This window comes from Puntigrus tetrazona, chromosome 21 (genome assembly GCF_018831695.1).
Source record: "Puntigrus tetrazona isolate hp1 chromosome 21, ASM1883169v1, whole genome shotgun sequence".
Classification (NCBI taxonomy): domain Eukaryota; kingdom Metazoa; phylum Chordata; class Actinopteri; order Cypriniformes; family Cyprinidae; genus Puntigrus; species Puntigrus tetrazona.
In genome coordinates this window covers 12,730,969-12,741,870 of record NC_056719.1, presented here as the reverse complement: position 1 = coordinate 12,741,870, position 10,902 = coordinate 12,730,969, and the positions used below count along the sequence as shown (strand labels likewise).

The 10,902-nt window shown below is 49.7% G+C and overlaps 1 long non-coding RNA gene across 1 annotated transcript; it reads left to right on the top strand.

Annotated features, from left to right (window-relative positions):
* The first annotated feature begins 5,568 nt into the window (after positions 1–5,568).
* On the top strand, positions 5,569–10,902 carry LOC122326459. Its single transcript, XR_006247480.1, has 3 exons — positions 5,569–6,572; positions 7,205–7,425; positions 7,685–10,902. It is a non-coding gene; the product is annotated as an uncharacterized LOC122326459 (long non-coding RNA).

Here is a 10,902-nt window from a genome sequence, read left to right as displayed (position 1 = left end):
CCTGCCCATAAATGTAAAATGAATAAAACAGGTGATTGTTTAACAAGTCTAGCTGCATAGATAACTCATGAGCCAAAGTCATTTTTGATGCGAAGTATACGATTCCGCCCTTTACCAAATTTTCCCAGTAAACATTGGTCGGGCGGCAACGTCTTGTCCCTGGCCAAAAATAGTAGGCTTAGGATGACATAATATGCAAAAATATGTAACTAAATATTTTCTAAAAATGCATTCAGATACGTTTTTTCATATCGTCTCGGTTACGTATGTAACCCTCGTTCGGTGACCGACGAATTGGGATCTCGCTTCGAGAGACCAATCTACTTCGAGCGTATCTAAACGAGCCAATTGAAGATTGGCATGCGCTAATTGCATCCAGCTGCCGCTGATCACAGCGCGTGTATAAATAAGCAGCGGGTGCAGCGCATATTCAGGTTTTCGCTGAGAAGCCGAGCTGGTGACCCGGCCCCTTCAGCAGAGGTGCAGCACCGTGGCGACGGGACGTGACGTCTCCGTTCCCTTCTTCAGGGAACGAGGGTTACATACGTAACCGAGACGTTCCCTTTCAGTCGGTCATTCCGAGTCACATCGGATGACCGACGAATTGAGCCCCCTCAGTCTATCGGCGTAGGCCGGGGCTCAACCACAAGAAGCCAGCTACTTTTGTAACACTACCCATTCGTAAGACTGGAACACTGGGAAACCTCCCACGTTCTAGTGAACAGGGACGTGCGGAAGTCCAGCCTTCCCGTAGGAGGTCTCGGAACGAATACGCATATGGACAGTATTTCAGTTTGCATATGGAAAATTGGAGGTGATTGAACCCTCTTAGACGGGCAGAAGGTCTGCCGGGGAAACACGGGGCTCTAAGGCTATGCCGTGGAAATACACACAAAGTCCTCTTGGGGTACTTTACATGGCTCCCAGCCCTCACCGGTTCTCACGGATTCATCGAGAGGGCCTGGCGCCGGATGCTTCGCAACATCTGGCTGCCAAGGGGAATGGAGGAGCTCGACAGGGTCTACTGTATGGACGCTCTGGAGCGGTTAACAAGCCAACCCGAAACCGGGCCTCTCAGTGCTTCTACCCGTTTGAGGTGAGAACACAGGAGGATACCGGTTCCACATGTAGGCTATAGAATCTAGCAATCGTGTTGGGGGTCGCCCAGCCCGCAGCTCTACAAATCTGTTAGCGAGGTGCCACGAGCCACCGCCCAGGATGATGCAACACTTGCTGAGTGTGCCCGCAACCTGAGGGGGGGGCAGGGCATAACCTGTGCTTGGTAGGCTAGGGTAATGGCGTCCACTATCCAGTGAGCCATCCTCTGCTTGGAGGCGGCACTCCCCTTCTGCCGGCCTCTGTGACAAACAAGAGCTGGACTGAGGTCCTGAAGCTTTGTGTCCGGTCAACGTAGCATCTTAGTGCTCGGACGGGACAAGCAACGTCAGGGCTGGGTCTGCCTCCTCCAGGGGCAGCGCTTGAAGGTTCACCACCTGGTCTCTGAAGGGGGTAGTGGGAACCTTGGGCAAGTAGCCGGGCCGTGGCCTCAGTGTTACCTGGGAATCCGCGAGCCCAACTGTAGGCACGAATCGTCGACCGAAAAAGCCTGCAGGTCCCCTACCCTCTTGATGGAAGCCAATGCGAGCAGGAGCAACGTCTTCATAGATAAAGAACTTTAGCCCAACTGCTGGCAAAGGTTCAAACGGAGCCTACTGCAGTGCTGTCAGCACTACAGACAGGTCCCAAGAGGGTACTCAGGACTCAGGCTTCCCTCAGGAACCTGATAATCAGGCCATGCTTACCCACAGACCTCCCATCTATGGGGTCATGATTTGCAGCGATTGCAGCCACGTAGACTTTAAGGGTGGAGGGAGACAGCCTTCGCTCCAACCCTTGCTGCAAGAAGATAAGCACAACTGATAGGGCAATTCCAGGGGTCTTCACCCTGAGAAGAACACCACTCGACGAACAGGCTCTACTTCAAGGCATAGGCCTGTGTCGTGGACGGCACTCTAGCCGAAGAAATGGTGTCAACTACCCCTTGAGGTAGGTCACCTAGAGCCTCCGCATGCCATCCAGGGACCAGACATGGAGTTTCCAGAGGTCTGGACGCGGGTGCCAAGGGGTGCCCCGTCTCTGAGTCAGAAGATCCTTCCTCCGAGGGATCGGCCAAGGAGGGGCTGTCGCGAGGAGCACAAGTTCTGGGAACCAAGTCTTCACCAGTAGGGTGCTACTAGCAAGACCTGCTCCTTGTCCTCCCTGGCCTTGCACAGTGTCTGTGCAAGAAGGCTCACTGGGGAAATACATACTTGCATAGGCCCCGCAGCCAGCTGTGTGCCAGTGGGCAATGGGAAGTCTCTGAAGAGGCAAACAGGTCTACCGTCGGCTGCCTGGTTGCACACTCCTGGAATGTGAATGGCGAGAAGCGACCTCAGAACTTCCGACTCCATAGGAGGAGGAGGTGGTGGGCTAGTTGCGACATACGACGGGGCGTGTGAGACCACCTTGTTGGTTGATGTACGCAACGGTCAGTATGTTGTCTGTGCGGACTAGTACATGCTGGCCTTGAAGGCAGTTCTTGAGACTGCCTAGGCGAGATGTACTGCCAGCAACTTTAGGCAGTTGATGTGCCATTGCAGTTGAGGGCCCGTCCAAACCCCTGACATTGCATGCCCGTTGTACGTGGCCCCTCAGCCGGTGGTGGAGGCATCCGTGAAACCACAGCATACCTGGAGACCTGCTGCAGGGGCACTCCGGCCCGAAGGAATGAGAGGTCTGACCACGGGGTGAAGGTTTGGCGGCAGGCCGGTGTTATTTGAACCCGGTGAGTGCCACTTTGTCACTGTGACCGCGGCTGCCATATGCCCCAGGAGCCTCTGAAAATATTTCAGTGGGACCGCCGTCCTGCTCTTGAACATATTCAAGCAGTTCAACACCGAATTGGCACGCTCCTCTGTGAGGTGTGCCATCTGATCGATCGAATCCAGCTCCATCCCAAGAAAAGAGATCCTCTGCGTTGGACAGAGTTTGCTCTTCTCCTGGTTGACCTGAAACCCCAACTGGCTGAGGTGCTGTAGCACCAGATCCCTGTGTTCGCACAACTGAGCCTGGGACTGAGCTAGAATGAGCCAGTCATCCAGTTGGTTGAGAATGCGAACGCCTTACTCTCTCAGTGGAGCAAGGGCTGCCTCCGCGACTTGCATGAAGACGCGTGGCGACAGGGAGAGCCCGAAGGGTAGGACTTGTACTGATATGCTCGACCTTCGAACGCGAACCTCAGGAATGGCCTGTGGCGTGGAAGAATCAACACATGAAAGTACGTGTCCTTCAGGTCGGTCGCTGCAACCAATCCTGGGGATGGACGCACTGAATAGGCGTTTCTGTGCCAACATCCTGAATGGGAGTGCTCGATTCAGGACTCGCAGATCCAAGATTGGTCGTAACCCACCGCCTTTCTTGGGCACTATGAAGTATGGGCTGTAAGCCCCGACCTCATATCGGCTGGAGGAACCGGCTTTATCATGCCTTCACTAGAAGGACAGCAATCTCCGCCCACAAGACAGGGGCACGCACATTGTTCACTGACATATAGCGGATCCCACTGAACTTGGGAGTACGCCGGACGAACTGAATCATATAGCCGAGTCGAAGGGTTCGCAGGAGCCACCAGGATAGCCTGGGAAGATTCAACCAGGCATCCAGAGACCGAACTAGCAGCTTGAGCGGAACCACCGACGTGCAGGCGATGGGGCAGGGACCCGGCTCGGGCGTCTCGTGGCCGGTCCGAAGCGGGGTCTGAGTGTGTGCAACTCTTACCTGCATCCCCGCAGAAGTGAGGCGGGTAGGCCATTGGTTCGTCCTCCCAGTCTTCCCACTGCTTCATATTAGCCCAAGAAGAGAGCGCGAGTGGTGCGGAACTGGCCCGCTCAACTCCTCGCTCTCCCTGGGGACCCAAGGACAGAGGAAACCGCCCTTGTCGAGGTTTTAGGTAGCGGCAACATTCTCTGCCCGGCAGAGCAGTTCCCTCCATCCCCGGATCTGAGGGCCTCTTGCACCTGCGCTTTCCTCCAGGTTTGGCAGGAGCCTGGACAGGCTGGGTGGCTGCCCTGCTGCCAGCTCCACGGTGCTGCCTAGATGGGGGCTGTTGCGTTGGCTGCACGGGAGTGGTGGTGGCAGCAGGGGGCACCCTCGGCGACGAGCTGGCTGAGGCAGGCCATCGGCGGCTGGGTGAAGGCAGCAGCTGCACGCCGAGGCAGGATGTTTCTTACCTCAGTCTGCTTCTGGGCAGCGGAGAACTGCTGGGCAAAGTTCTCCACTGCGTCGCCGAAGAGGCCGGTCTGGGACATGGGGGCATTCAAGGAACGTGTCTTGTCTACCTCGCGCATGTCGACCAGACACAGCCACAGATGGCGTTTCTGGACCACCGTAGTGGCCATAGCACAACCCAGAGATCGCATTGTGACCTTCGTCGCTCGTGGCGACACAGCTGCATCCCAACTGACCGCTCCACTGGGGGGGGCGATCACCGTAACTCCCTGGCTGTGCCGCTGTCAAGGGTGGTGAAGGAGGAGCCACTGGGGCAGTTTCTGGCAGTGAAAGGTGCTTTCCACATCCCAGTAAGCTCCTCATGCACTTCCGGGAAGAAAGGTACCAGGGTGGGGCCCTGAGAACCAGCGCGAGCCACCCTTAAATACCAATCGTCCAGCCTCGAGGGCCCGGGAAGCAGTGGAGGTTTCCACTTGATCCCGATCACCTCGGCGGCCTGGGCAAGCATAGCCACCATTTCTAGATCTGTATCCAGTACATGCAACGCCTGGTAGACGCAGAGCAACCGGATCTTCACTTCCAGAAATGTCTGGCTCACCTTCCGATGCAGCGATTGACTTCTGATCATCAGGGGAGCCCAAGAGGGTACAGCTGATACCCCACGTGAGGGTCAGACTGCCCCTTTGCAGCTCCACTGGTTGCAGAGTTTAAGCTTTGTGTCACAACGAAATGGAGCCCACCTGTCTGCAGCCAGGATGAGAACCAAGTCGAGCAAACACAAGCTCCGCCTCCTTTTTTCAAGGCAACAGAGCCCACCCATCACTCCGAGATGACCATCTCCCCGCGAGAAAATGATTCATCCACAACCACCACCTCAGCGTGCTAAGCCCAGGCACACGAGGCAACGATTGTGACCATCACCTAACACCAGGTAACAACCACATCCAGAAACACACGGGTGTACGTCGTCTGAAGCAAGACCTACGCTATCTTCCAAGACGCGTCGAGTTTGCCAGACGTAACGTCGTCTTTAAAAAGACGCACCCGTGAATGCTCTTTTAGTGCTGAGGCAACAGGGGATAGCCGTTTGGCACACAAACAGGGGGGTAGTGCAGTCTGAATGTGGCAATCCACTCAACGCAGGAAAACGACCTCCGCTGAAACGCCGTACTCCAACACTCGTAGATCGTCTTTGGAGCAGAACAGTCACGCTCGGCTCCGAAGCGAAAAGCTGAATATGCGCTGCACCTGCTGCTTATACACGCGCTGTGATCAGCGGCAGCTGGATGCGATTAGTGCATGCCAATCTTCAATTGGCTCGTTTAGATACACTCGAAGTAGATTGGTCTCTCGAAGCGAGATCCCAATTCGTCGGTCATCCGACGTGACTCGGAGTGACCGACTGAAAGGGAACTACAGTTCTCTGTGGTCGCATGTAAAGTTGTTACGTTGACTTTTAGTTGCATATAGTACATATCATGGTATATAGTATATAATATATATCATGCTGTTATTCAGTTGTAAGAGGATGTCCATCATCACTCTCTATGAAACTAGAGGATAATGTATTTACATCTTGTTTCATGATTCACAAAGTGCCCTGTGTGGTTAAGTGATTGTGAAGCCATGCATTGTCACGGCTCGCGAGGGCGAGGAAGTCCTTTGTTCAGCCCGAGAGAGAGCGATCCTCCTGCTCCAGCAGGATGATGAGGAAGTTAGGGTCAACGTACGAGGGAAAACATTAAGGCAAAATAAAAAACAAAAGGGAGAAAACGCCTCTATTCAACCTTTACTGGTCTGACTAACTGTCACAGTGTGGTTTGCGAGAAAAGGAGCACTCGACGAGAATATAAAGTTTATGACTTTAATCATTCACATATAAAGAAATAATACCTCAGGCAGACAGGCAGATAAACAAATTCACACATAATATAGACGAAGTCAGACAAACTGAACTGAAACAACAGGACTTAAATACACACAGTAAATACTTAATAAATGAGACACAACTAAAGACGATAAGACAATTAACCAAAAGTGGGTCACATTGGGACATGAAAACAACACAGAGTCCACATGTGTGACACATTCTAGTCATTATTCAACCCATTTTTCATGCATTACGATATTATTATTATTATTATTATTATTATTTATATTACACTATTTGATGTCTAAACTAGATGTAAACTGCAAAATCATCAAATATGATGAATTTGATCACAATTTTAAGGCATTTGAAATTCCTTTCATGGCCAGTAGAAGAGAAGGACTTGAGGATGATCCGAAAGTTGACAAATTGTTGAGTAAGTACGTTTTGTATTAATGTGGTTAAGATTTACTTAACAGAAAGAAATTATGGTGAATCATTGTTAAATGATATGTATTTTGAGTTTGACTAGAACTAGCTAGTAGTTGGGCTAACATTAGGCTTTACCCTAAAAATAAACTACAACACAACTTGAGTTGTATTTTTTTATGTAGTAAAGCAATTTCTTGGAGGGGAATTCATGGCAAAATCACTGAGTCTTAATCTGTTAATGTTTGCTGATTTTACTACTGCAAGAACATGGTGTAATAGATAAGGGACTGCCTCAAGGACACAGAGCCAAATTATGCTCTATCTTGTAATTCATTGTTTAGGTGCTATTGTAACTGTTTTAATGAGATTTACGTTTAGTGAAAGAATAAATTTTCTAAATCCCCAAACAAATTAACATTTAATTATTGTAGTGTCTTTGACAGGCAGCAGATAATATTTAATTATTTAATGATTCAGTAAAAGTTATTACTTTCACATGTAGCCTTTTCAAAATTTCTTTTTAGGAAGTAAATTACCCGAAAGAGACTGAAATGTTAAGTAAATGTAGGAAGAGCTCAATAATAACATACTGAAGTCTGTAAATGAAGGTAAACATTGATGATTTTGTAATTTTAGATATGCCAAAGATGTCCTCTGAGTACCAAATTAAGTGGAGGTAATGATGGGCAAGAATTGATTTGTTAGACGAACAGGACAGCAGCTCTGAATCCAAGCGGTCAGTGGAGCCAGCATCGGCAAGGGGGGATAGTTCCCTCACAGAGAGATCAACACATGACCAATTACATCCCATACTACATCAATCAAACAGCATTACAGCTGGGCTGAGCAAAGAACAGGTATGCCACCAAAAGTACTGTTAATGTAATACAATTCTCAGTTGGTTTTGCTAGCATCATTAATGGATTATAGAAGTAATATCACCTGTAATTGAAATATATAATTTAGCAGGCAGTTTTGGATGCAAGATATGGTTTGTTAGTTAGGATTATGTACATGCACAGGACAAATACTTGGTGTTGTATTATAAAGCATTTAACAGTAAAACTGGACAGTGACATGCTACCAAACTAACACTTCCTATGTAATATTTCCAAGAAGGAGAATTTACTCAGAGCCTCCTCGATCTCCAGGTGAAATGGAGACAAAGGCCCACATTTCATAAAGCAAGGATGGCTACCCCAAGAAGTATGTCCCTGTGTTTTTTTTTATGTTCACGGTGTCCTATATGAAATGTAATGTGGTATTTGCAAAACTATTTAAAAACATGTTAAAAATTCCATAGATAAAGTGGTTGTTTATTTGCATTGCTTGTTTTACTCTTTTCAAAAGTGGATGCTCAACATAACACCTTTGTAGGTCAACATCAACAACATAGATGCCCTGAATCTTTATTGACCTGTGCACATATGTTGAAATATGATGAAAACTTTATATCTGAATGTATACAACATGTTACAGGGCAAGATAAACACAGTCTTGTCAATTAAAGATCCCTAATATACCTAGGAGCCTGATCATGCAGAGCCTTATACACAAACATCAGCATCTTGTAATGTATTCAATATTTTACAGGAAGCCAGTGCAATGATACCAACACAGGTGTTATATATTCTCATTTTCTAGTGTTAGTTAAAAGTCTTGCTGCAGCATTTTGAACATATTGAAGACACATAATGTTTTGGTTACGTATGTAACCTTCATTCCCTGATGGAGGGAACGGAGGCATTATGTCCTGATGACAGACTGGGGTCTTGCATGGAGCCCTTATTAGCTCTGATAAGAGAAAACTGCAATGAAATTTGTCAAGTAGTTAACTAATCCTGAGCCCCTCCCCATCACATGGATATAAATAGGCTACAGGTGTAACCACTCATCAGCTTTGCTGAGGAGCCGAAACCGAGTCTCAGCTCTCAGCGATGGTTTGAAGTTGTGGCAAGGGGACATAACGTCTCTGTTCCCTCCATCAGGGGACGAAGGTTACATACGTAACCGATACGTTCCCTGTCTGTCAGTCACTACAAGTTATGTTGTGACGACAGACTGAGTTCCAATGGAAAACGCTGCAACCTGAACTCGTTACTACCTGATTGCACTGCAACAGTTGGCAAGCAACGCATGCCAGACTAATGCCATGCAGAGGTAACCATCCCATTGCCCCAGAGCAAAACGCTGACCCTGGTGCCCACCGGGGACCAGAGGTGAGTACATGACTACTGGAGAAGCCAACCTGTTCCTTTATTTAGAAACTTCTAACGGAAAGGATTTCGAGCTTCCAAGAGGGTGCTAATCTCTTCTATTTGTTGACAGTCGGCAGAAAAATGGGGAAGCGGAGAATACTACGGAGACCACATCCTGACCAGGAGAGAGATGTGGGAGAGAAAGCACTACTCCAATCGTGCCACATGGTGCCAAGCCCCTGAGAAAGAAGATTTTCCCTCAGAGGAATGCGCCAGGGAGGGGCTTTCATGAGGAGATTGAGTCTGATCGTTGATGTACGAAACAGTCACAGTGTTGTCCGTACGGAAATGCACTGCCAATAGCTCCAGGCACTTGATGTGCCAAAGCAGACGGGGCCCTGTCCAAAGCCCAGAGGCTGTGTGCCCGTTGCATGTAGCACCCCAACCTGACATGGAGGCATCTGTGGTTACTACCACATGCTGCGACACTTGCTCTAAGACCACCCTGGCCCATAGAAATGCAAGGTCTGTCCATGGGATGAAAGTGCGATGACTCTGCACTCTGTCACACCATGGACCTGAAGGCCTGGAGGATGAGGAGATTGCTCTTTTTCTGTGACATTTGGAACAGCAGGAAAATGAAACAGAATGTTTTCCGCCTGGCCCTCCTCCGGGGGAAAAAGGAGTGCCGCAGTGTTCGCCATCTCCTGAAGAGCAACTTCTCACCTCTCCGGGCCATCCGTCTCAGGGTCTCTTCGTCATCTTCCTGGAGGACTTGGAGGCTACCTGAGGTGGAGTGGGCACCACCCTCCTGTGTGGTGCTCTATGTGACGGCCTCGAAGGGGTGAGCTTAGCAACAAGCAGGATGAGACGAAACCCATGGAGGAGTGCTGGAGGATCACGCCGGGGCAGGATGTGCTGGAACACCTCGGTCTGCTGTTATCCTGCCAAGGACTGCTTAGCGAAGTCCTAAACAGTGTTGCCGAATAGCATCCAACAAAACGAATCTTGTCAGAATCTCAGCCAGGTTGAGTCATAAATGGCGCCCTTAGGTCACCAAAGCAGTCATTGCCTTCCAGAGGGACCGCATTGTGACCTTCATTGCTTGTAGAGCAAAGTCAGCAGTCATGCGCAGCTCCTGCATAGACCTCGGGTTGGAGCCACCCTTGTGCAGCTACTTCAATGGCTTGGCCTGGTGAACGTGCGGGATTGCCATGGCATGCAGTGCAGTAGGCGGCTTGGCCCGCAGCGCTGTAGGCCTTAGCAGCAAGGGCTGCCTTGGTCCCACAGGCTTTGGATGGGAGTGTGTGACAATTCTGCCAGGTGGCGGCGTTTTACGGGCACAAATGCACTGCAACCACTCTCTCCACCTGGGGAATATCCACATAACCCCTCGCTGCCCCGCCATCGAGGGTGGTGAGGGCTGAAAAAGGAGCCATCCACGACTTCGTCAACTCCTCATGCACCTCCAGGAAGAAAGGCACTGGGGCGGGCTGCGATTTATTATCACGGCCAGCACCCAGAACATTTACATTTAGTCATTTAGCAGACGCTTTTATCCAAAGTGACGTACAAATGAGGTAGGCAATAGAAGCAATTTATATCAACAAAAGGGCAGCAGTGCATAACTGCTCTGAGTGGGGTCTTGGCTTACCTAACGCAGACACAAGGCTTTTTTTTTATTAAAGGAAAGGATAGGAAAGAACAAGATAGGAAAGAGCAGGAGAAGAAGAAGAAAGTGCTGGTTGGTTTTGGTTTTTAAAGATTGCTAGTGACTCTGCTGCCCTAGTGGCAATGGGCAGATCGTTCCACCAGCGAGCAACAGACCAGGTGAAGGTGCGCAGGAGTGATTTTGCACCTTTTTGCGATGGCACTGCAAGACGCCTTTCGTTTGCAGAGCGTAGGCACCTGGAGGGAACATATGATTTAATTAGTGAGTGTAAGTACAAGAGAGCGGAGTCTGTGATTGTCCCGTAGGCCAGCATCAGGCATTTCAATTTGATGCAGGCAGCTATAGGAAGCCAGTGTAAACTAATGAAGAGGGGCATGACGTGGGCCCTCCTTGGTTCGTTGAAGACCACCCTTGCTGGACCATCTGAAGAGGTCTGGTTGTAGAGGCTGGGAGGCCAGCAAGGA